The sequence below is a fragment of the Trachurus japonicus genome, chromosome 6, assembly GCF_045865225.1.
Source record: "Trachurus japonicus isolate A0001 chromosome 6, Traja_1.0".
Taxonomy (NCBI): domain Eukaryota; kingdom Metazoa; phylum Chordata; class Actinopteri; order Carangiformes; family Carangidae; genus Trachurus; species Trachurus japonicus.
Genome location: NC_140912.1, coordinates 19,232,493 through 19,259,713, shown reverse-complemented (window position 1 = coordinate 19,259,713; position 27,221 = coordinate 19,232,493). Strand labels below are relative to the sequence as shown.

Below are 27,221 nucleotides of genomic sequence, written 5' to 3'. Positions count from 1 at the left end.
TGTGTTTCATATTTCATAACACAGAGCCAGCTTTCATAAATGGGGTCTAAAGTGCTGAAGCCTGAGAGATATCATAACTATTTCTGGAATGTCAAACTTGTCACAGTAGACTACTCCTCTCATATGCTCCACATTTATTCCATTTGGTGACTGTGTGGTTACTGATCTTTTCACCATAAACAATTCTGTAGGCCTAGTGTCTCATATTGCACCCTACAGCGTTTTCAAAATACAAATATAGTGCACATTTCCCTATGTAAACAAAACGCAGTCTGTCATGGGAGAGCAATCCTATGCGACAACCAGCCTGAGGCCACTATCACACTGTCATACAACTAAAACAGGCGCGGGGAGTCGGTAGGTGGCACTCGTGTCCCATTTGCAAGAGACACATGGGAAGGAAGAATCTCTCTCTCTCTCTCTCTGTCCGTTTACACCTTTCTCTCCCGCACACACACACACACAAACACACACAGAAATGGGTGCGCGCTTAAGCATTTGCTTTCCCCCCCTTTTAAAGCTGACCAATGGATGAGAAGGACGGAGGTAAAGAATCAATTAATTAAATGTCAGGCTTCGGGGGTGGGTTGAGACTCATTCCATGGGCTCCCCTCCCCTGCAGTGGGGTGACGAAATGTTCTGTTTTAGGAGCTCCAGAAGTTCAAAACAGAGCGATATGACGGCTGAGGAGGTAAGGGAAACAATATTTCCTGCGCTCACCGCTTCGGTCTTGCGGCTGACGGCAGCGCCAGTCCACCAGCAGTGACTGGCGGAACAGTCTCACTTGGAGAGCGGCACAGCTTGTCAGTGGGAGGTAACCTACATGATGCCCCCCCTCTCTCCTCCCCTCTCTCCCTCCTACCCCCTCCCTGCACTTATCAATTCAGTGTCCGTCCGTGGTTGTGCGCCGCGCGTTCTATCTGGGCACGTTAACGCTGAGCGCAACTGAGGTATACTGTAAAAAAAAAAAAAAAAAAAAAGAAAGACGAAAGAAAAAAAGCGCACTGATGGATGCAGCCAGCGTGCGCGTAGTAGCTCGGGCTAATTTGTGATCCCAATTTTGAAGCAAGCTCAAACCTCACTGCGGTCGAGAAAGAAGAAAAAGAAGAAGATAAGGGCACGGACAACCAGCACTTTGTGGATAATAACCCTTTTAGCAATTTCTTACCCCCGCTGTGTGTGTCTGTTTGTGAGTGTCACATTAATGGATAGGCGAGGCTTGAATTGCCGAAACGCATACATTGATGGAGCGTGGGCGCAGAAGTGATGACTGCCTTTGGTGAACTATAACACCCAGACAGGGTGAGATCAAGGCTCGGCGCGGAAAACATGTAAGAACTAAGCTTTTTTTATTTTTATTTTTGATGAAGGCTCCTTACAACTGGGTTTTTTAAAGGCTTCTTGAGGATACCTGCTGGATCTTCTTTTTTCTTTTCTTTTTTCACCTCTTGCATCCCAGATAAACGGGTCTCTTTTTCCCCTCTCAAAAATGGAGAATGGAGCAACCTGAAGAGAGGGATAATCCCTCATCTCGGCAACTTTTATCAATCCTCCAATGTATAGGATACCTACTCTGTCAGTAAAGCTGCGGGACTTCTTTCATTGATAACATAAGGAGGAGGGGAAATAGAAATAAGCATTTTGAAATCCGCACTGGGTTGTGAGGTGAAACCTAATCAGATTCAGCGGGGTTGATGACTAAGAAGTAATCGGGGACTTTAAGAAAAGTTCCATTTGAAAACGACAGCGAGCGAGACGTTGATATAACCCCACCTCTGCTATAGCCTACAGTCTAATGACGGGCTTTTCAGGATGTATGCACCTGGAAATTGACCACACGACGTTCCCCTTGCTTGGTGTGGAGAGGCTACTTTTTTTTTTTTTTTAACATTAAACAACATTAAATGGCGCTTCTTCTACATTGACCTTACTCATCATTTGCGGAGGGGCGGAATAAGAAGAGAAAGATAAGAAGAAGAAAAAACCCAGGAGCATAGTGGGCATCGCTCTTGCATCGGGGAGAGTTTCCACACTGGCACTTGTGGGTGCCTCCGTGCGTCCTGAAGAAAGAAGAGGGAGAAAACAGAGAGGAGGAAATATCGGATGCATTATCATCACTGTGAGAGTTAATAGCCATGTCACCCAGACTGATGTGTGGATTAAACACCACGTCGTTTTGAGAGTGGGGGGAACGGCAGAAAAAAATGCGTCTGGCAAGAAAGTATCAGCACGGATTCTGCAAAATCGCCTGAGAATTGCGGATGTTTTTTCGATGCAGTTTTTTGGGGAGGGAGCGGAAGAGGCACCCGTTCTCCCGTCTAAAGCAGAAATTCTGCAGACCTCGGCGTCTCCGTGAACAAGTAAGTTAGTGTTTGTGGCGTGAGGAAAATCTCGGTCTGGTTTGCCTCACGCGTCTCTGTACCACAACTACCCCCCCATTTCAATCCTGTTTCTCCTGTTGGGGAGGGTGTCCAAATGAGCTACAGTTTATAACGTCTCCCTTCTCTTTTGATGACTGCGATGATGCGAACTAAATCAGGACACAGTATTCCCAAGGCTTTGCCCTCACCGATACTGCGGCCTCTAACTAAAAGAGCTCTAATCATGCGCTGATTTGGGAGATAAGGAGAAGGATGCGCGCTCGCGTGGGTCTGCTTGCGTTTCACTGCGCGCCCTTGAGTTGAGTGCGCGGGCACCGAGCAGAAAATGTCATGAACAGTGAATAAGAAATAGTTTAGCTCGCCTACAAAACAGAACAAAGCAAATGTGTGTGAAAGGAAGTGTCATAAATGTGACTGGCTGAGCTTTTCATCATGTTAAATGCTTCATGCGGACAAGGCAACTGCAGTCCATCCATCCACCTATCTGTCTTTCTATCCATCCATCCGGTCTATGATTGTATGCCCTCAACCTACATTCACTACCTGAAAATCTGCCATATTTAGCAGCACGTGGATCTCTATGCTGTAGTAACCTTTCAGAAATAATTTATGGAATAAATGAAATATTAAGTACCAGAATCTAAAATTCAAGGAGTACATCTCTGCTGTTTCTGACTCTTGCCCAAGTCTCCTACAGTGGTGTGTTTCTTTTTTCTTCTCCTTCCTCTTCACATGGTTCACACAGAAGGCGCTTGTTCGCTGCCTCTGTGGCAGCCTGGGAGGGAGCTGTCCTTCTTACATGGTGCTGAAATTAAAATCTGTCGTCTTCGCTCTGCCTCAGCTCAGCTGGAGAAGGCATGGATGTTGTAGTTCATAGCTGAAAAATCTGAGCCACTTAAGTGCTGAATATAATCCCTTTCCTGTATGCAAGGAAGCAACAGATGATAGGTTATAAAAGAAGTTACAAGGCAAATCGTACTGCGTCTTTCTATCTATCTATCTATCTATCTATCTATCTATCTATCTATCTATCTATCTATCTATCTATCTATCTATCTATCTATCTATCTATCTATCTATCTATCTATCTGCTCAGCAGGTGAGCTTAAAGATAGATGTCTGTCACGTTTGTGATAAACTAGTGTTGGTGGTATAAGCATAAATATAGGTGGCTGTCACTTTTCAGAAAAAAAAAAGAATGAATTGCATCTCTCACCTGTGAAAGTGAGAAGCATGGCGAGCATTATTCACCCACTGAAAGAAAAGCCCTCCACATGATGGAGTTACATCACCTTGGGGAGACAAATTAGACTGCCGATTTTATGTTTTGGCCCTGTCACAGCCTTTAGCATGATAAATCCTCCCTACATATTCCCAAGATTGCAGTTGTTTGTTGGCAACGGGCACAGAATGATTCATAGTAATAAGTAGAAAGACTATTCCTCCTCCCCATTTAACACTCCTCAAACCCTCTCATCCCTGTGGAGATTTTCTTGGGGATGGATGTGGGCTGGAGGTTTGGTATGTCATGGGCTCTATAAAGATGCAACCAACATAAGGCACAAATGACACTCGGAAACTCTGCATCCGTGTTTGTTTATTTCACTGTGCTGGCGTGACAACAGCTGTATTGCCAGTGTTTCTCTATTAGTCTTTCTAAGCAGTGGGAAATAGCCCCAGAGCAGGTGCAGCAGAGGGACCAAGAGGGACTTCCTGCTACTCACACAAAGCCCGTCTTCAGCTGATGATGTTGCTACCATAGACATCTGTTTTATGTCCAATTTCTCCAGCCATTGTTGTCTGACTTATCTATTGAAAATCATTCCAAGCAGCCGTGTCAGAAAATTAATGAACTTGTCAGCTGGAAAAGGGCATACTGCAATGAGGTGCCAGGGTCTTGCAAAGCGACAGACTGTATACCCGTGTTCCCTTCCCACACTCCCTTTGTCATTTTTCCCTCCTCAGCCTGTGACTCAGTTCAGATCAGGGCCAGCACTTTCTGCCATATAATAAAATGTTCATTTCTCAAATCGGATTAATCTCTGTAAAGCCCGGCTTAGGACACCATTAGCATTCAGTTCTTTCACTGCTGAGGACTTGTATCAATAATGGAGCTACCCCTACCTTTTTTCATCTTCTCTGGGTATGAAATCTCTCAGGGGGTTTCATTCAATGACTTACAGTGATCCGTTATCTACTCCCTAGCCCTTTGTATGGGAGGCCAGCAGTGCAGTGCAGGGGGTCTGAAGTGGCAGGAGGCCTGATAGGAGCTGGAAGCCTCAATACTGGACGTAAAGAAATGCATTTAAATGAATATGAGTGCTTAATGGATTCAGGGTCTGTGATCCATCATCAACCTTACACAAATGACAGGAAGTTTTGCAAATTTGTCCACGAATCCACCCCCAAACATCAAGTGTGTTGCATTTCACTCCTGTAGCCCATAGAGCACATGTTTTCTGGAATGAGCAGAGTTTAATGTGCACATTAACTTGTCCTTATATCTGAGATAGTTATCCCCCTATATATAAGTATTTGCAGTAACACAAGTCTTAAGCTCTGCGCAAATTATTTCACATCTGCTTAAATGACAAAGTTCATTGATGTTTTGCCAAAGAAATGAGAAAAGACAATCAACATGTAAATATAATCCATATCCCACCTTGTGCGTGTGACAATCAATGTAATTATGTCAGTGGATACTTTGAATATAAAAGCATTTGGCTTCTGAGGTCAATGCAGAAGCAGCACTGATGTTAAGCTGAGGCTTTTGCAAAGTGCATCAAGGCTGGTGATTGCCGCTTTTACACATGGGGTGAGTCACGTGGTGATTAATCATGCATATTTGCAGAGGTAGGCAAGAAGAGAGTCACCTTAAAGGAATTGAGCTTTGGAAGATGCTTTCATCAGCCAAGAGTGAGTAAGCTCTAACGTGATGGCCACTGACAGAGTGTTACTAGTGTGCATCACAGGTAGCTATAGTGAATGTGATACACAGTATAAGTCAACTCACTTTCTTGTGTGTCTTGCTGCTGGATGATGTATGTAATGCTTTAAGAGAGTGTTGAGTTCAGATTGGTTGGCTGTAGGAATGTGGCAATTTGTCACTGAAGCTCACTGCCACAGCAGCATGCCCATGTAGTCTTTATTGAGAAAAAGGGAGTTGTTTCCAATTATCTGTACCACTGTGGATGATGATCTGAACCTCAGAGCTCCATGTGTTGCTCATGCTTGTATAATACAATCTACTCTATCAGGCAGACACCAGCGAGCATTTTGGGCACAGCACACATACACAGATAGACGTGGACGGTATCCGCAGTAGCCCCACTCATTAGTCATCCTCTCCAACGTGTCTGTCTGAATGTTCTGTCCAGGGAAAGAACAGCTGAGCAGGGGGGACAGCCGCAGCACATTCCACCAGTCGATGGATTAATCAATCGGTGTTCCAGCTCAGCCCATCCATCTCAGGGAATAATCTGGGAGACATCATAAAAGTGCCATTCTGTCATTCTAGAGGCCAGAGAGCATTGTTCCTTTTTCCATCTCTCTCTCTCTTCTCTCTCTCTCTCTCTCTCTGTCTCTGTGTTTCTACTGCCACTCTTATCGTGGGAACAGGAGTGGATTAAATGGAATATAGATAAGAGTTTTCAGCGTGGCAACATTGTGAGGTGTTTGCTAGTATTTTTTATTTTATTTTTTTGGTACTCTGAAACAACACAGCTCTATATTTTTGCCACCATGACTTTAAGCTAAAAAGGAATTTTTCCAACTCTGTCGCTATCTCCCTGTTTCCTTGCTTCCTTCGTGAATTTCAGCTAGGAGCGCTGACCTGAATTCAAAATGCATCATTACTCACCACCTTACATCACCCACCTTTGCCGGTCGTGATGATGGTGTCTTTTCAGTTTAGTAATCCTCACCTTCCTCTCTGCTGTCAGTTTCTCTTTCCTTGACCTCACCAGAATGTCACACGCCTGCTGAAATGACATTGACGGCACCCGCGGTTGGATTGATGTGACGGTTCCGCTAATAACAGCCTCGCATGAGTGCAGCGCAAATACTCCCAAACATTCTCTCATATGCACAGACACATGCGCGTATTAAGAGAAATTATACATGTGCTCCACGGAGGACTCGTTCTTCCTGTCTTCGGGGCACTGGGGTAACGTCTGTTAAAAGCGATACTGGCCCTGGCCACCACATTAATTCCTGCTGCTAAATTAAAAGGTTAAATGGGCTGAGAAAGGGTAGAAGGCTATCTCCTACTGCCTCGCTTAAGTCTTTTTATTTTTCCAGATTGTGCCTCATGGAGGTAACATCTTTAAGTCCACCATAGGATAATAAAAAGTGAAGACATAGTAGGAAAGAAGACTTTCCTGTTCAAGTGCTGTTTTCTCAATCTTTTGTTCCAAAAAGCGGAATATAAAGTGAGCTGAGCGTGCTCAATGCACTGTGCTCTAAATACTCAAAGTTAAAATCATTTGAACTGGAGAGATGCCCTTCAAATAGGTTTTTAGTGGTCGCATAGCAACAGAGCCATGACTAGCGTATCCCCTGGCAGCTTATGAGCTGCTAGCTAAAATATAGGTTGTCAATGGACACCAGCCTTCAGTGACAAAAGCAGCAAGAATCTGAATTTAATACTCTAGCCAGTTTTAAAGAACACAGAGCAAGAGTCTGATCTGAGCTCAGTTAATGTGAATCTTCTTCCCGTGCAGCCTGTATCATGTCAGCTACTTTCTCTGTCAGAGAGCAGGTATTCAGGAAAATCTTTGTTATAGTAAACACAAGCAAGTGCATGCGCATGCATGAAGATGCACTGCTTACATTTTAACTTGAAGTGTTGTTTTTTAGATGAAAAGAAAATGCCCTGTAGCTGCAATGGATACTTGACCTGTTAGACATGATGGGCTTCTCCCTGTGGAGAAAGAGGATATCTTTCATACAAGGTTTTTGTCCATAACAGTTTGTAAGCTTTATCTGCAGGGGTAGTTACTAAAGTATTATATCTTTCTTTTCCGCTACAACAAAGCAGAAATAACATTTTCACTAGGATCCCCTTAATTTTCAGTACAGTTTCCTCAGGTGGAATCATCAAAATACAGGAAACCTCGAAGTAGGTTGAACCGAAGGGCAAAAAAAAATCAGTCGCAACCTTGCCGCTGTTGCAAAGTGCATGCATCCAAAAAAAGAAAAGAAATGAAAAGCTTTGCCCTTCGAAAGCACATCACAAAAGTAATATTAAAAAGGAATGCATTTCAGTAGCCTTTGTCAAGGTTTGGCCCTGAGCTAAACTGCACTAACACCAGTAAGAGCAGCAAAAGCAGTCTTGTTTCATCATGCAGTGACTACTGAACAAGCAGCCGCTCAGTCGTGGGTTAACACACAAAAATCCTCAGCGTGGTAGTTACATGTGTATTGTTCACATAGCATCAAAACTGAAATAGCAGGTCTAGCCTCTGTGATTATATGTGTGAACTCTGCTTTGATTGTCACAATATGCACATTTTGAAGAGCCAAGAGTGTGGGAGGTGTCCTGTAATCAAAAACTATACCCTGGAGAGATAAACAAGACTGTTCCTTTTCAATAACAGAAAGCCCAAAATGAACCAAAATTCCTCAGTTTGCTACAGTAGAGTGTGTGTGTATGTGTGTGTGTGTGAGAGAGAGAGTGTGTGAGTGTGCACATGTGAAAGAGCGTGCGTGTGCCCTCTTAAACCAGTGCCTTCTGTAGACCCAGGGGTGCAGAATGAGTGTCTGGGTCTGGGATGTGGACATCTGGGTGGAGCATTGCCGTCTGTCTCCCAGATCTGCTTTTTTTCCTTCTTCTCTCTCTCTTTTTTTTTTTTTTTTTACTCATAAACCCAATCAGGCTGGCAATCAGATGGTAGCTCAGCTCAGCTTCGCAGTGGGAGTCTGGCCATAAGTCAAAGCTCCACAATACAGCACAGCGTGGTCACACCCCAGCGAGCAGTCACACATTCTCTGACTGTTGAGCTATACAGACATTGCATCTTTGATCATTCTGAGGGAAAAAAAGCCCCCTGTGTCCATGACCACAGATTCTCACACCTATAAAGACACACCAGTGCGCTAAACTGCAAGGAAACACGTGCACTGTTAAATGTTTGACACACAGATAAAAACCTTACAGAAATACAAAAGAGTGCACCTATTTGAGGACAACCTTCATACTCTGTATTCAGTGCTTACAATCATTTATCCCTTTTCATCCATGAGTGGATGTGCATGCATGTGTTCACGATTTATGTGTTTATGTGCGTGCGTAAGTGTGTGAGTATCAGTATCTTTGTGTATTTCTCTCGCTACCTACTCACTCACTCGGCCTGTTAGTCCCTGACCTTAATGTGTCACTCATTCTGGCACCTGCATGTAGGCAAGGCTGCCCTACTATGATAGTTTTTGATCTGACAAGGATAGACTTACACTTGATTTAATCCAAGTTGTCTCTATGGAGTCTGCTGAGGTACCAGTCTGTTTCACTGCTCAGGTCAAGGCCTTGTGACAGGGGTTTTCAGTCCGCTCCTGCATGTGTGAGAGAGAAAGAAACGCTCGGAGCATCGAAACGTTTTGCTTCAAGCTGCATAAAGGCCTGGAGAGCGCATGCATGCCTGGTTAATGGGTAATCTCCAACATAAACAACTAGAATTAATCCTGAACAGATGCTACCTCGTGTGATGAAACCCTTGCACTTGCTTCCAAACAGGCAGGAAAAACAACCCGGTTCTCATATTGATGAGCGTTGGATTTTACTGTATCACAAACTTGTGGCTCCTAAAATGTACTAAAAATAACATGAATGCATTCTTGGTACATCTTTGAGACCTGTCTTGGTATTAACATCAACCTTATCAGGACAATGGGGACCAAAGACTGGCCTTAATCATCATGGTTCATTTAAGGGTAAAGTGTGAATGACTGGTTAGGTTTGGTTTGGATTAGACATTAGCTGATTATGGTTAAGGTCAAGGCTTGGATTTGACTGTCCACGCTGAATGGAAGCCAATGCCACAAGGGTAGCAGTGCATATCCATTACTGCTGTTTTATTTAATTTCCTATTTGTGAATAAATTGATCAAATTAAACAATTGACAGTTATATGTTTATAGATATATTCTTTCACAGCGAAAAGAAGGATAATATTACTTCAAGAAATCCAGTTGTACTTGTTTATTGAGAATAAAATGATTAGCTAATGCAGAATCTGGCTGACTTATAAAAAAAAAATCCTCTTCAACGTCTTATTTAGAATCATTGTTTGAACCATTTTAAGCATTGGCTCCGGCAGAATAAAGATCCAAAGTCAGTTCTAAAAACCTGCTTTCTAAGAATCTGCCAGTGAAGGAAGACTGGTCAAATTGTTTCCAAAAAAAACAAACATTTTTCAGAAATCTCTGGGTTTGATTGCCTCAAAAACAAAATTATTGTACACTAGGGAATGATTTCAGAATTCATGTTGCACATACAAGCAGAACAGGGGTTAAATGTTCATCCACATGACATTGACAAGCAGTGACACATTCAGATCGGTTGTGATTTGTTTTCCCCAGTGTTTGCAGGAGGAAGCTGGTAGAGGATTGTGTTGTTACCGCAGTAGTGACTCTTTGATTTAGAGAGACTGCACAGAGGAGAGCTGAGTCTAGGCAGGACAGTGTAAACCTTTGTGAGAGAGTGGTGGATTTTGAGTCTTATTTCAAATGTTTCATAATCATCTTTGCACTTTTCAGGAATCCCATTATTAATAAATACCCAATGTGGAGATTTGGCTCAAAAGCATTACCAGGTATTTAGCTTGTTTATTGTAGATGCTTTCATGCAGTGAGGAGGTCTGGTTCTCAGGTACACTATTTCAAAATGTTGAATGATTATTCTCAAGGAGCCGCGACCTCTTCAGCTATTTAAGCTGTCTGAAGAGGAGTCCTTGATATTTCTTGTATGCGATTGTGTGGTTTGATCCTTCCCTGCTCTGGAGTCTGTCGTAGTGATATAGTGATTATGTACAGTAACTGGGGAACATTCCAGGCTCTATGTTGACTGCTAATTGGGCTCCGGTGTAACGACTGTGTCATATTAATGACCCAGATCCAGCTCATTGTAATATTCATGAAATGTGAGGATTGCCTTTTTTCTCTCTCTCTCTGGGACTGCATGGTGCAGAGGTTTATGAGTGTGTGAGAACAATATAGTTTGTATGTTGATGTGGATTCACACGTGGGTGTGGGGAACAAAGGTTCATCACTGTGTACAGCACTTCCTCAATTAATCCTTTTGTGTTCCTGAAAAGCGGATACGGTGCTTGCGACCTCCTTTTTGTGATGTAGCCCCCCACCTCCCTTTACACATGCACATACACACACACCTCTATCCCAGTGCCATTGAAATGAAAAGGTGTGTGTTGTTTTAAATCTGCATCTGATGTGCGTGCAGCGTTGTAGGGTAATCGTCTCTCTTTGTGTCACATTGAGTTGAAAAACAGACAAGGGAAAACAGACTTGAAGCCAGGTGGTCGCTGTTAAATCAGCCGTTTCAAAACCAAATCCAGAATGAGCTGTTTTTGCAGGGGATGACAAAGCCCTTTGGGAGACGTTGTGCGTGTTTGGTTAGTGTCTGTGTCTGTGTGGGTGTGTGTTTTTGTTGCACAGTGTGGACAGGTTAAAAGGGTCCTCTGTGCCTGATGAAACAGGTGGGACCCCTATAGTCACTGGCATGCAATCCTTCCTCTCCCTCCCCCAACCAGTGCACTCTGCATTTGCATAACACTAATCTGAGCATAAAAGAGAGTCAGATTCTTTCTGTATTCATTAGCTTCATCACTAGGTGTTGCTTTATTCTGTAAAGGCCCTATCGTGTCCGGGCCATCATATTGCATATTCCTCTGCTCTAAGGCACAATTCTACTGTGCCATTTTCCCCCCCTTTGCTTGAATTGGAATGTGGCGTTTTGTAGTCAAAAGAGGTCGTATGAATGTGAGGTGTCCCTTACGGCTAAAAAGGCTAAACCACTCCGGTGAGGGCACAGAAGAGAAACAAGTTCTTCCTATTGTAGTCCAGACAAGACCACAATGGACATGCCTGGCTGACTGATAAAGACGGGATAAGGTCTTTTGAAGGACAAATGAGAGTTACATCCTCACTGTGGGATGTATAAGTCATGAACCGCTGCCTCACCATTTCCTTATCGCTGTGGGTATTGAGGGCCATCAACCACAAACTTCACTCTGCGCTGCAATTTCTATGTGGCTCTAATTGGAATTCTTCTCTTAGTTTCATTTCAGTGTTCAGTTTTGAAAGATGAACCTTAATGGCAAATTGTGTTTCCTTGTACAGAGTAAAATGATGCATACAAAAACAGGGGGTGTTACACTGGCTTCTGTCTTCCAAAGACAAATTAGATTTTAATGAAGAATGAAAGTGGCTCTGTGGAGTCTCTGGCATAACGTCAGATCCAGCACAGTAACTTTTGTGCAGTGATGAGGCATTCATTACAGCCAGTTAAGAATGGCAGCTATCAATCTGTAAATGAGCTGTATAAGTCAAATAAATTATACCGCAAGTGCAGGAAGCACACCCATAAATGTCAAAAATGCAAATAGACTTCAGTAGATGGCTGGGAAAACAGGAACGTGTAGAGGAGGGGGGACTTCTCTTTTTTTTTCTTTTTTTTTCTTATACCCCAGAAAGCTGGGATCCTCCTCTTTCTCTCATTTAACGTGACAATGGACGGTTTCATCATTGTGAGGGAGAAGAGATTCACTGACTTAGGGGAGATCTAGTGTTCTCTGTGGTGGAATAAGAGGACAAATCTTCATAAGACTGTTCTGCCATTTTTGTACTCATTTGTTCTGACATCAAAGGATCGGCTGCATTGTGATTACAGCCTCTGTGAAGTGGACCCTAATCCAAATTAATTGATGGAGCAATGCTGGAACATGCTAACAAGAACTGTATTGTTGTGTATGCATCAATGAGAAAGTTCAGCATGAATTTTTGAAGTCGGATATTTTGAACCAATTGGTTTCCGATGTTGTTTCATCTGTCTGTTGGCGGGATTGGACTCGTGGATTTTAACTAGCAGCACTTTGTTGATATCAGGCCACTATCGTCAGACAGTAATATGACAGGAAAGAGTAGAAAAGAGTCATAGGCTACAGGCGGTGAATTTAGCTGTTGGGTCATTGCAAGATCAAGACCATGAAGGTTAGATTAGCTATCACAGCTATCACAGTGCTGAACTCTTTTATTTATCAGTTAATTGCTATGTTGAAACTTAATTGTATTTTAACTTGAAGGTAATGTTTTATTTCTTCTCTCAAAAGATGCACAGTCCTGCTTCAAAATATTGTGGCTTAGACATCCATCTACAGGTATAGACATGTCCCAGTCTGACCAGTAGGACAAAGTCTTCTAACAGCAAGTCTTTGGGTATAACTTTATTCAGATTATTTTGAAATGAAGAAAGTGTAGGCCTATTGTGTGCTTTAAATGTTATTTCAGCGGTTAATAACATTTTATAGTCCAATAAAAAGGGCTATAAAAATTAATCAAGCAGAATTAAATCTGGCAAGTGTGAGCAAAGATGAATTTGAATTTGAAAAACAAATTTCAAAGGCTTCAGTTCAGCAGTTATCAATCATTAGAGGAAGCAGCTAATAAGAAATTATGTTGATTGTAGTGAAATTACAGTAAGTGTCAGCAAACTCCTGCTCAGTTGTTTTCCTGACATAAACCCCCCTTCCTGCAGTGGGTCTGTGCCCCCTGTCTGTGGACCTCTGTCTTTATTTGATCTGAAGAAGCAGTGCACTCTAATTCACCTTTATGGTGATAATTGGTAAGCATCCTATATTTCGGCACTGAGTAGACACATGAATAGAACTTCCTACATGTACAGTACATTATTATCTGTTAGGAGATTGTGTTATGTATCCCTCATTTAGTTCAATACATCCCTCACCTTGAAAACGGGTAACAGGCCAAGAAGACTGCTGTGCGCTCCAAACGTCCAGTGTGCTTATCGTGATCGCTGTAGCTTGTGGTGTGTCAGACCTGCTCGTGAACTCAGACAGCAAGTTAAGTCTGCTTGCCAGATGCCTACTAACCTGCTGTCACATGTGACATTGCAGTCCCACTTTCTCTAACTGTGTCTTTGGCTGTCATTCAGCTTAGCAGGACTGGGAAATCTCCCTCCCTCCCTCCCTCCCTCCCTCCCTCCTGCTCCACCTAATCAAAGGAGCTCCTGGCAATAACGAGGCTCCTGTTACTGGACTTCGCCGTAAACTAGCATTTTGAATGACAGTTTGTTCGCCACTTCTGGAATGCTCGATGAAATTTACCAAAAGCTTTCCGAATAACCTCAAGGTGTGAGAGAAGAAGAGAAAAATACAGACGGACAAATAAAGAAGGCTAGAGGGAGTGTGTTAAAATAGAGGATTACGCTTTGACATACCGTGGGGGGAGCCCTCCCCTTTTCAGTACAGCTGAGGTCCAATGTAATTTGCCATGTTTTAAGCTCAATGCCCAGGGGCTGTTACAGGATTTAAAGACCTTACAAAATGTGCTAGACCACATATGCTTATAAATATGTAAGAAAATACAGGGTGTGACAGTGGAGGGCTGAGAAATAAGAGGCTATCCTGGCTAATGCACAGTAGAACATCATTAATGCATTTATATTTATTATCCTGTTAATGAATGTAAATGAGGATGTGCATCGGAAAATGCATTAAACCGCAGATTAACAAGGGGGACAAGAAAAAACACCTCTGAAACAAGCAACACTTACCAGTAATGAAATGATTTAAACTATGTGAATAATAAGAGTCTGTGCAAACAGCATTCTTATGTCTGTTTCAAATACAGATTACACCATGGTCCTTCTGACTGTAGCCCATTGTAAACTGTGGTGGTCACTGGTCAGTAATCAACAATATTTTATTGTGTGTGTGTACTGCAAAGTGAGGTGGAAATCAGTTCAGCTTAATTCAGTCAATTCAGCTCAATCGGCTTCTTTTAGAGCCCAAAAGAAGCTGATTAGTAATTGACCTATCCTTCAGCAGCTATTGTCTGTTCATGTGCACTTTAGCAGGCAGTATATTGAAGCAGCTGAGCGGTAAATAGCAGAGGATGATGCATGAACTAAGTGTACCAGTGCACTGTGTATGGTGAGCATTGATGGCGGAGGTGTGTACGCTCAGTGTCTCTCAGCAGAAGTAAATGTTTAAAGAACCAATGTCCACGTGTATCAGCAACCATCAATATGTTTCTCTCAGCACCAACTAACACACGAAGTTGCAGCTCTTGCCTTGAATAATTGAAGTCTGTATCATTCTATTCAAAACATCCAAGTTTGTATTGCTTTTTTTTTTGCTGACTCGCATTATCTTAAAAGGTGCTCCTGTTACTTTGTCTAGTCGCTCTTCACTCACTCTCTCTTTCGCTCTCTCCAAACTCTCCCTCATCCTCTCCACTCTGTTAAACACTAAGCACTGTATCTCCCTCTCCCATCTCCTCTATCCTGCTTCACATTTTTCTCTTTCACTAATCTCAATGTGCTTTATACGAAGTAATTGGTTTAGAGAACTGTTTATCCACATCCTCCACATTTCCCAGCTCATGTGATGCTAAATCCGGTAACCTGTGTGCCTTCAATCACACTGCCGTTCCAGGGGACCGACAATACCCCGGCTGATTTCAGCTCTACTGTTCCCTCGGTAATGGGAAAGCTAAAGACGGCTGGCTGCTGGGGCATCGCATAAACAAGACAGGCTTGGAGGGGGAGCAAAGCTCCTACAGAAAGCGAGCACATCAGCACTATTGTTAGCACATAGCAGGAGATTAGCGCTGATGGCTGTATGCGAGCTAGCAGGCTTGGCTGGTGTTCTGTGTCGGATGCTAACCCAGCCCACCCCTGCTGCCACTGCCGACATGTCACAATTAGCCAGAATAGCTACAGACATGATTGCTCATGCTGGTGGCAATGCAGTCAGTCCATCTCCAAATACTGTGATATCGCCATTCTGGAGATCATTATCAGAATAATGAACACTGCCCTGGTTTTCACCTACCTGAACATATACTTCTCCAGAATTGGCAGATACATTATCCATTGTTCATCGCTCTGATTTCGGAGGCTAACAAGCTTACAATAGACACAGTTATCCAGGAGTGAATCATCAGCACAAGATAGTTCATAGGTGCCAAAATAGAAAAGAACATTGGAGCATGGTAGGGGGGAAACGATACAGAAACTTAAACTGAGCTGCTTACCCTAAATGTCGTTGCCTCATTGCATGAACATTGTAGCCAATGAGCAGCAGCAAATAGCACACACAATGTTCCCACAGCCACACACACACACACAGTTTTCAGTGCTTCTGACTGATTACAGTGCATGATTAATTAGCAGACCAATTGCTAAACGGTGGTGAACATGGTTTGATGTGCAGAGGTAAAGAGTAGACTCTCTATGGAATACAGTAATGTCCTCTATGCCCTCCTCTCTATCTCCCCCCTCTCATTCCATCTCTCTCTTTCTGCTCTTCATCCTTCTCTCCCATCTATTTCTTCCTCTCTTCCTATATTAAGCTCTTCTGGGTTAATCATTCCTAGAGGACGACAGCTACCACAGTGCCACGGAAAAGTGACACACAGCTGTGTGCAGTCGGGTTCTTGTGCGCCCACTTCCAGTGATTACAGACCCTTTAAAGGATAAGCACAGATCTTACAGTCGTACTGTCTTCAGAACCGAGCACTTCAAAAGAGGTGGAGAGTTTTAACGTTGTGTTCTTGGCCCTGTCTTATTTTCACAGAACCAATTCACTTGACCTTATTCTTCATCTATCCTTATATTTGCCTGTCCTTTCACTTTGGCGCCACAAGAGGGTTTTCTAATCTTCATCTTATTATATTGCATTCCTTCATCTCTCCTAACATCCTTGCACCCTATTTTGCTCCGCTGTGTCGTGGGCCCGGTGGGAGGCGAGTGCTCTAATTCATTTGTTTGCATATGGGGGATATGTCCAGCTCTGATGGATGGCTTTGGCTCTCGCAGTCCCTCAGTAGCTGTGGGTTTACAATAGAATTTGTTTTGAGTCTCTCAAAGGGCTGCATCCTCAAATAGAGAGAGATAAATAAAACGCCCCCACACTCACACAGTACATATGACGTACTCACATACAGTTCCCTTTACTATCACACAGAGACAGTATGCATACATGCACAGGACTGATAACATATGTCTACATAGAAATAATCACACAGTGCATATAGTTTATGCATTATTCACCAGTGCCTACACATGCAGCAGAACATGAATAAAATAAGTGAAAGCTACATACAAAAAATGAGTTATGTTGATGCCATTTATGTCTTCTGATGAATCAGTGGTTGCCAGTAATCGTTTAGTCTGCTCCATGTCCGAATTAGTCTGCATGGTGACTCTCTTAATCAATGTGGTTGCAAACTGTGATGTGATGTGACTGCTAACACAGAGTCGCTCTCAGTCTCTCTCCCTCTCTTTCGCACACAGGCATGCACACACACGCACACACACACACACACACACACACACACACACACACACATGCGCTCACCGAGGTCTCCAGCTAAAGTTAAATGTCTGCCAGCTGAGCGTGTCCCTCAGTCAGGCTTTTGTTCGTCTCCAGCTGAAGCTCTGTAATTTGTCCGCCAGTAATTTGTCAGCAAAGGAGGGTTTAGGGTTTCCAAATTTGTCACAATTTCTGTATAAAAAACACACACTCTTTAATTCTTCATTAGGTTACATTCTCTGGCAAATAATTGTGTGTGTTTTAGTGAAGTAGACACGATGACATATCTGTGCAGAGATCTGATACCTCACCGCTGGCTCTGTGTCTAAACCAGCCACAGAGTTACAAGTGTGTGTGTGTGTGTTGGGAGGCTGTGTCCTTTCACATGTAACTGTGTGTAAAAATTCATAACCAGCTGAAGTCAGACTCTGTGATGCTGCTTTGGTGCAGACATAGCTTCAAGTGCGGCGTACAGCTTGTAGCACTGAATGCTCCGGCATCATGTGTAATGGGATATGTGTTCAAGTTCAAGCTGAAACAGTGCCGTGTCTCGTGAGCAAATCTGAAACAAAGCTGTGTACTCTGCTGTTTTGATCCATGCTTCCTGATGCCAAATTAAATTCACAAGCACTCGGGACATTTCCTTTTTTTTTTTTTTTAAATCTGTAACACTGCAGGGTGAACGGCAGACATGTGGCAAGGGAGATGTACTTCTTTGGTTCATTTCGTTTCTCCATTCCATCTCCCTCTCTCTCTTTGTCTCTCCATGGCTCTCAGCCTGACTCAGTCTGAAAATAGAAAGCAAACCTGAGTACCCTTTCTTGGACAGGGAGCACCAGTAGTATTGTAGGAGAGCATTCCTGCACCTGTTCTATTATTAAATCCTAGTTATGTAAACCACCACCACCACCATGAGATGACACTGATGAATGATGATTCAACATATTTCAATTGTATAACAGGCCCATTTTGACGGGGAAAGCGGTGGTGGTGCGTGAGCGTGACAATGTACAGAGGAAGACTGCGTTGGCTGATTCATTTCCTGTTCATTGAAATAGTTCCTTTGGTGATGGTGAACATCAGTCGTACGATACTTCCTAAGGTGATCCAAGCATCTATAAGTGGTATCTTCTAGTTCAAAACTGAGTCATCCAAAAATCTTCTATGAACAAATCAATATCTGCCTATTAACCACAACTTTTCAGAAGCAAGCTGGGGAAATGGCAGTTGATGACATCACTTGATCGGAAAAGGGACGAGGGTCTTTAAAGCAAGAAATGTTCACCAACTGGGAGATTCAGCTTATTCTTCATTTTACTATTGAACATTTGAATTCATACAATTACATGACGCCTCCTTCTGTGAGTCCTTGTGTTGTAGTGTGGCCAGTAGCTGAGTGGGGATGATTGCAGCTTGAGATAGATATTGGGTTAGTTTGTTGTTTTTTCAGGTATCTCTTTTTGTGCTACTGCTGTTAGCAAAAACTCATCTATGTTTATGCGGTAGTTAGCACCACAGAGATTTAAGGGAGACTAACAAGGGTAGTTGAGTTTTGTTTGCTAAACATCTGGTTTATTTCTATTTTTGTGACTTGTATAAAGTTTGATGTAATGAAACCTAAATCAATGGAAATAACAAAATCATGATAAAGTTTTATTTGATCGCTATATTTGCAATTAGACATAGGGCTTATCATGTGCTTGATTTATGTTTGAGGTGTGGTTTTGTTTTGGGAAAATTGCCTTCATGTATCAAGGGAAATAATTATGACTTTTGGCACCTCAGCAGTATTAAAATCAAGTGTGACCACTGCCCCCAGGGTCCGCATTAGAAAACCATCACACTGCTTCCTGCTTCAACACAGAATATTTTAACAGATTGTACTTCAAGCTGTTTGAATAAATGACCAATGGGGGTTCAGGTATCAAGGGAGGGAAGGTGGGTGTTCAATTTGACCATGATACAATTGTTTTTTTTGTTTTGTTTTGTTTTGTTTTGTTTTGTTTTAATGTGGGGCAGTATCATCCATCAACTACAATGACAAACTGATCATTGTGCATCAAATCCTACGTGGTTGTGAAGAAACAGATTTGCTTCATAAAATGTTTGCTTAAAAGGGATTTAAGTGATGACTCACAGAACCTTGCCTTGGTAAACCAGTCTTATATAATCCTCTTCAAATCTGAAATAACAATCACATTTCACCATTCAGTCATATTCACTTTGTTGTAAGAATCTAACTGAACCAAGAGTTTCTTGGCATAACTATAAAAGGTGTTGAGTACGTACGGTTCATCTAGTTCAGTTGGTAACATTAATTCAGTCATATTTGCTGGAGCTGTCACTATATTCTGATGGGTCAATGGGTCATCAATGGGACAAATCCGACTCCTCTGGCTCCACCTACAGCCTGTAATATTTGCCAAAATCCACCGCTCCCGGAGATTTTCCACCAGTCAGGTAGAGCCCACTGTGGACCGTTTACACATACAAGTAAGAAGAAGACTGTTGTTGTTAACAGTTAGCTAACTTTGTTGTGTGTTTCATGCTGAGAGAGATGTGAGATCGATTTGGAGTCTAATATTAAAGTTAGTTGTAAAATATTGAGTGAAAAATAATATAATAAAAATATCCAGGTTCCACACCTGAAAGCGGTACATAAACAAGGACATTTCAGCCAGCTAAGTGACACCATCTGACAGTGACACCACTCTGTTATCGTCTCATCTTACATCCTCTCTTAAACTCTCTCGCTCTTACTTTTGCTTGATGCCCTTGATGTCCTCAAAATGCTCCACATTTATGAAGTCAAATAACTTTAATTGTGGAGTATCTAGACTCATGGATCAAACCCTCCATCTTGATAATCTATGTTCAATCTTGAGATATGAGTGCAGAGGTATGCACATGACAAAATAAATGGAGCAAAATCACAGATTTACACGATAATCCTTGAAGACAGCATATTTAGCATTTAGTGGGAGTGTGCTGTTAGAAAGCAATATGCCTTGTGAAAGAGAGCATAAAAATCTAATATCCTCTGTTTTTTTATTCTGACTTGTTAAGTAACACACCCTGCCCTTTTTTCAGTCATGAGATGCTCTCAGCCATTTTATTCCAGCGCTCTATTGACAATTTACGGCTGCAGTGAAGAAGTAGATTTAAATGAAAGGTTGCTGCTGGCGTTCCAGATCTTTCCTTCACATATTTTTTCAGTACCAGGTCAGAATTTACACAGCACACTTAAAATAGAAAGATAACACACTGGCAAATGGTAGTAACATTTTACACAGGTCACGTCGTGCCGTGCCATCTGACCTGGCAGTCCTCCCAAAAAAGAGAAATAGAGGGAAATCACAGCTGCTGTCTCGCACTTTCTCTCCCCCTCCCTCTGTGTCTCGCTCGCTCTCAGACACACGTGTTACCAGATCTATCCAATCCACGTTAGGGGGGAGCGTGGTCTTAGTTATCATGTTTAATTTGTTTCCCACTGTGTCTCTAGTGTTCTCAGCTGAATCATCAAAGTGGTTTGATCTCCTCGCTTACAGTACATACAGTGTGTATCCTAATCAAGTTGGAAAAAGACGAACATAAGAGCAGCAGTAAAGGACTTTTCAAGAAGAGTGGCCAGCTTTTTCTTGTCTCGTTGACCCACTGTGTATGGGCTATGTCAGGGTTATCATTTGTTGGCCCTTGTGAAGGGCAGGAGAGGATATACTAAACTGTGATATATGACTGCTGTAGTTCTGATCATTAAATGTAAGACTGATCTTGTGAAATTTACATCTGCAGGCACAATGAAAACAGTGGCTCCAGTCCAGCAAATGTGCAGTGTAAAGAGCACACAGTGAACGGGAGCACAGTGAGCAGTGACCCGTGTCCAGGGTTCTGCTTTGATAATTAAAGTTCATTGCTTTCCCATTGCGCTTTTTTAAAATGTATTTATTTATTTATTTACGGGGTAATTTAATTTGGCATGGTGGGGACAAAAAATAAATAAATAAATGAAGTGCACTTTAGAGTCTAATTGATGCTGGTTTCTCCGTCGTGCTGCATCCTCAGCATTCTTCCTCCTCCAACCAATGAAGTTAACTAGGCGAGGGATGGAGTGGAGGAAGTAAGGAGAAGTGTGTGTGTGTGTGTGTGTGTGTGTGTGTGTGTGTGTGTGTGTGTGTGTGTGTGTGTGTGTGTGTGTGTGTGTGTGTGTGTGTGTGTGTGTGTGTGTGTGTGTGCGTGTGTGTTGGTGGGAGGAGGGCAAATTTGATTTCTTCTACATCCATTGTTAACTCATGGCTTTGAGAGGCGGCGGAAGTGGAGTCCATTTTCTCGTTACCGTTGTGCGGGAGATTAGCAGAGGCTAGGCTTGTTTCTATTTGAGGAATAATGGCAAGTGTGTCTCCATACAAATTCTGCTTTACTCTTGCAGCAGGTCCGCCATTAGTCCCCGCCACCACCATTTTTCTCTCTTCCTCTATGGAAATGTAAAAGCATGTGATGCTTCATCAGTCTTCATCCTGTTTTCTTTTCATCCAGCTTGTACAATTACATAGCAGAGAGAGTTTGCGTTGTGGTACAATAGTTAGAATGTGGAAGAAAGCCTTGTGGAAATTGCAAAATTTCTGGGGTACCACGTTCTTGCCGAGTGAGAATTCTTACACAGGAGCTCTGCTGCTGAGAAACACTTTACTGTTGCAACAATGTCATCTTAATTATGTGCTTGTTGAAATACTGCACTGATACAAGGCCTAGATCCCTCCCCAGATGGTTGGAACAGGAAGGGATTGCCTCGCGTTGGTCTCAAAGTATGAGCTCCCTTGCATACTTTCTGCAGCACTCTTATTTTTAGTATCTTGACTTTTTGCAGCTATGGGGAACCTCCCAAATGACCTGAATATAAGGATGCTTTTGACACCTTTGTTCATTAAGAGAAATAGGGAGCAGAAAGGCAGCCTTTCATGGGCTCCCATGACAACAGCAGAATGCCTGGAACATGCCACAGAGTGGCAGCTTTACAAAGCTTATGTAGCCCCACTTCTCTGCCTCCCAATAATTCACTCTGGTCCTGGTGGAGTAAAGGTGTCAGCCAAGACATTCACAGTGCCGGTTCATCCGAACAGAGAAATGGAATGATGAAAGGAAAACACCAGAGGGGATGGGGGAGGACAAGTGGCTCTTTTAATGACTCTGGAGTGTGATGGGAATGCTGTTAATGAGGAGGGCTGGGATAAGAAGCCATGCTTCCCACGTAGAGGCAGACAAGCCTGGGAGGAGTCTGAGGAACAACTCGGCTCATCTTGCGTGGTGCAGATCGAGCTGAGCAAAGCCAAGCAGAGCTCTGCAGACCACAGGAGTGTGGGATGAATAGAGTTTGACTGTGAGGCAGGCAAAGATGGCATCGAGAATAAGCAGCTCCTCTTTCTCTTCTCCTCTTCCCCCTTTTCCCAGAGAGACAGTGGCAGCTCTCTGGTGAAGATCAGAAAGGTGGGAGATGGAAAGTGAGCGGGAGTGGGAGAAAGAAGGAGAAGAGAGAGACAGTAGCCCCAGGAGGGTACATCTCCAGTCAGTAATTCCACTGGGGCTCTCCCCACCGCTCTTAAGTTTCCATCTCCAGATGAAAAATAAATAACCTCTTCAGACGGCCTGCCTCTCCTCTGAGAAAAAAAGAGAGCTTTCCCAAGAGCAGTTTTCACTTTCCAAGTAGTTATCTTTCTGTCTTCGCTCTTTGAGTCATGTCTTATACACAATGTCACATGTGCACTCTGTTCATACATGTAGATGACCACAGCATGTTCTTGTTGCATAGGGGAAGATAAAACAATATTCAAAATCCACATCACATGCAGATGTGTTCCCACAGAGAGGAAACATGGCTGAGGCACGATACTGTATGAATATCAGAAATGATTTACTATTACACAGCAGTGCAATACAATAACAGGGTCTGTTCATCAAACAGTAAAGTTTACTTTATCTTTTTTTCCTTTTTCTGACAACAAATTCAAGGAACAGACTTAAAGGACAATTCCAGTCAAATTCAACCTGGAGCTAACAGAGTTGTAATACAAAGTCTTGTGTGATAGTCAAGTTGACGCACTCAGTATGTTTACAGGTAGAATAAACAATATCCAGACTTACTCTTACTGCTACAAAGACATTGTGGCTGTGAGTTGATATTCCTTTGTTGATAAAACAAACAAGCTTCAGACGACCTGTAAACATAGTTAGCCGTTAACTTGACTCTCACGCAAGACTTTGCAAGACTTTGTATCACAGCTCCGTTTACAAACATGTCCGCTTGCTTGAAGTAAACAAATCCCTCGCTGTACAGTATGTTTGAATAGCCATCTGACAGGTTGCCCGGAATTGTCCTTTAACACAAACCCTGAATCATCTTTTTTTGTCTTGTTACCCATTGAAACACCTTCAGATTCAAGATGACTCACCTTCCTCAAGCATTAGATGCATCTCTCCACCTCCACCCTCTCCTGTCTGCGACAAGCCCGTGTTATCAGCTTTTGTCAAGGCACCTAGTACAATTCTGCTTTTGTACATGGCATAAAGAACATTTACTTATCTCTTCCTCAATGGAGCATTTTTTTTTCTCTCCCTGTGCAAGCACGACTGGCAGAGCATAGCAGCTGGTGCTGCCAGGCACTGAAGCTAAAGGCTAGTCTGGCGCGAGATTGTTCTGGAAAACGCTGTAAGACGGATGGCCTCGTCAAGAGAGAGACTCATGGCCGATTGTGCATGACGAGCGCTCCCTGCTATCTGATTCTCCTCCCTCGGCTTTCATGCAAAGAGCTGAGCAGAGGAAAGGATGTCTCTCGTGTGCACGCATGTGTGTCTGTGTCTGATTGTCCACTTTGCATTTGTCAACACAAATGCTTCATTATGCATTCTGCGTTATTATTATTATTATTTTTTTTTTTTTTTTTACAATAATAACTTTGCTACACTCGCTGTCACCAAACAGCCAATGTCACGCTCTGATAATTGGCGTTAATATTATAAACCGTGAGAGTGTCTAATAGAAACATTTCCCCTCGTCTGAATGTCTCGCATTGTCATTGCAATAGTTTTGTTACTTGGCTCTGGACAGACACAAAAAATACAGAAAATAATACAGACACTCTCTTCCCCGCTTTCCCCCCTATCTTTCCCTGCCTGCGTTTAGCATGATAATGTCCAGCATTATAATCTGGCAGTCATATTGCCTCCTCCCTCTGGTTATATGTCAGCATTTCCTTTCTTAACTCTACTATCAACTTCAACTCCTGATACCTGTAATGAACGTTCTGCTTAGCGCTGATATCGTACTGTAAATCCGCTTAGGATCCCTTGCGTTGAGCCCAGCAGGAAATGGGATAGCTGCAGTCCTGTGCGCTCACTCTTCCTCGCATGTATCATAGCTGTAGTCTGATGACAAGTCTTTTGTGTGATTTAGCACATCACAGTGAAATGTGTCCATATGAATTTTCGGCAAACTGGGTGAAAGAATTGTGGAAACGGATATGTGTGCAGCTGAGAAGTTTGTCTACTGGGTTTTTTCACACGTTAGGCTGAGGATGAGTTGAAATAAACTATTGGCATGTATTGCAAAAAGAGGAGAATTATGTTCATTTGCACACCAGGATGCGTAGACAGTGGTGCAGACACAAATGAGCACACATTCACATGTAAAACAAACACTAAAGTCTCAAGCCCTGCAGCTGTCTCCAGAGAACGCGATGTTCATTACACCATGCTATTTTGAAGCATGTGATGAAGAAACAATGTAAAGTTTATCCTCTGGGTAGAGTGAGAAAAAGGTCATAGAAACATAAAAAAATCAATCCATTCCATTGGATATTCAAAATCTTGTTATGTTTAGCAGAATTAATTTCAATATCCTCTCTCTCTCTCTCTCTCTCTCTCTCTCTCTCTACGTGTATATATATATATATATATATATATATATGATTTCTTATTTGCAAGCCAAGCATATGAACCGGGGTGGCAGAGGAGGGAAAGGCCACAGGGTCACTAACATCAAAAGGGTTGATCCTTAGGGGAGCACATAACATACTATATGTAAAGCAATTGCTGTTGCAGTTTGCCCATTAGGATTTAATATTGCCTGTGCACAAGTGGAAACACTCTCCTGATAGCAGCAGGAAAGGAGAGTCAGTTAAGCTTTATTTATGCAGGAAGTCACAGGAAGATCAGAATACAAAAGAGACCTGAGAACGAGACTCATGCTCTGGGGATCACAGATACCCAAAGCAGATTACATTAGAATGAGTCAATTCATTTTTAATATCTTGTATCTTAAGTTGATAACTTGACTGAGTTGTAGCATCAGGCAAAACTCATCCAGCAATGGAAAGGGGCCAGCCTGTGGAAAAGCAGACACTAAAGCCGTATGTTGACCCCAGAGAAAGGTTATAGGGTCATCAAAAAAAAAAAGGATCCTCTATGCAACATTAACAGCCATAGCTAATCTTGACCTAACAGCAGTGTGACACAAAAGGTCAAGAAGGGGTCAATGTAATCAACCTAAGTCATTGACTGGAGAGACCATGAATATTTATTCTTATTAAATGTCATGGCAATTTAACCAGTCGTTATCGGGCCAGATGATCAACTTACTGTAGTCACTGGTGACAGCAGAGCAAAAAAAATCTAACTGAATTTACAATAATTTGCTGCTGACGCAACTAACTATTACATATTTTATACAGTTTAGTCTGCACACCCTTACTGCCTTCAGCTCTATTTTATGTAGCATAGTTAGATACAGATACATTTCATCATAAAATTGTTTTATGTGACTGGACTCAGAGAGGCTGAAGTCTGCTATTTAACTCAAAATTCAAATGAGTAACTTCTGAAGAAAGAATAGGAATGGGCAGGAAATTAGAGAATATCTGTCAAGTTTGTCAGTTTGCTCTGTTCCTCTGACAGCACTGCTCGCTAGTAGCCACTTGAGCTACTGCTCTCATCTCTTCCTGGAGGCTGACACACCCAGTGACTCACCATGATGTCCATCACACCAGGAAATGAATGAATTATCATCAAAAAAGAACTTGCCTGCCTTACACTGGCCCTTTCCTCTTCTTTTGTGTGTGCGTAGGCCTCTTACCTTCTTTGCTCACACGTCATACTCATTATATAGCCAAAAATTTCTATGCACCACTTTACATTTTCCTCTCAGTTTGAATTCTCTTTCTCCAAGGTTTTCACAGCCTCTTATTTTTCATTCATTCCACATTTCTTACATTCTCAGTTTTTTTTTTAACAAGAGTGATTGGGTCTCATTTTTTCTCTTACATTCATTAATGGAGATGAATTGTGAGGAGAGTCAGATTTAGTTGAGCTCCCTATTGTACAAACTCAGTTGATTTGCATTGCCTTTGCTCACTGGCTTAGTGTGTTCTGCCTCGTGCATCACCCTGCGTTAGTATGGCATCCATTCCCATGCATTTTCCTGTCTTCAGGGGCTTTTGCCAGCCTTTCATATGAGAGCCAGACATTTTGAAGGAGAGATTTCATATTGGTAATTTACTCTCCCCCTCTCTCTCAGGGCTAACCATGCAGTCTGCGCCTTTCATCTTCCCTTGCTTCTCCTCAAACTACCTTTTGCCTGACTCTTCTCTCTGCAGTTTGCGTGTCAGGATTTTGTTCCTATTTGCCGCCCTCTGCATGTTTCCCTCTCTGTGTCATCCTTAATGTCTTCCTCTCCGAGTACAACCATCTTTGTGTAATTATCTCATCGCTAATGACAGGATCTCCATGAGAACAAATCACACTGTCTTCAAAGATTCTAACATTTTTGATGGGGGCCAAACCAATTACCTCTCACAACATGACTAAATGACAGCTGGTGTGTATACTGGTGAAACCCTAAGACAGGAGGGTGAATATGAATCCATTTCACAGGCAGATGAGTAGAGGGAACATTTTCTTGTCAAAAACAATTAATCAAATTGACAAAGACTAGCTTGAGTGAAAGAGTCAAAGAAATATTTAATGTGCAGTAAAACTTTTCTTATCGCAGTTACTCTACCTTTTCTCCTCCTCTACTTGTCTCTGTTACTTTATTTTCCTCTATAGCCCATGTCAGCCTTTCTCCCTCTACAGAACATATCTCTTCCCTCCCCTCTTGCTTGAAATCTCTTTGGACTCCAAATGCTAATTCAGTCAGGCACTTAATCAGACATATTAATTCCATATCTCCCCTGATTGCACTAATTCCACTCTGCAATGAGTTTCTCTGCGGCATCCCTCTGGTGCAG

At 42.5% G+C, this 27,221-nt stretch overlaps 1 protein-coding gene across 2 annotated transcripts in view; it reads left to right on the top strand.

Annotated features, from left to right (window-relative positions):
• The window catches only part of LOC146986047 (leucine-rich repeat-containing protein 4C-like), a 169,959-nt gene that overhangs the window by 122,057 nt on the left and 20,681 nt on the right, over positions 1–27,221 (top strand). The window contains exon 1 of one of the 2 annotated variants that reach the window (XM_085779616.1): positions 595–2,360. The exons of the other annotated variant lie outside the window; for it this stretch is intronic. The gene's annotated coding sequence lies outside the window, so the exon portion shown is untranslated. Of the gene's footprint in view, positions 1–594; positions 2,361–27,221 lie in introns of those variants that run through there. 2 annotated transcript variants of the gene reach the window in all.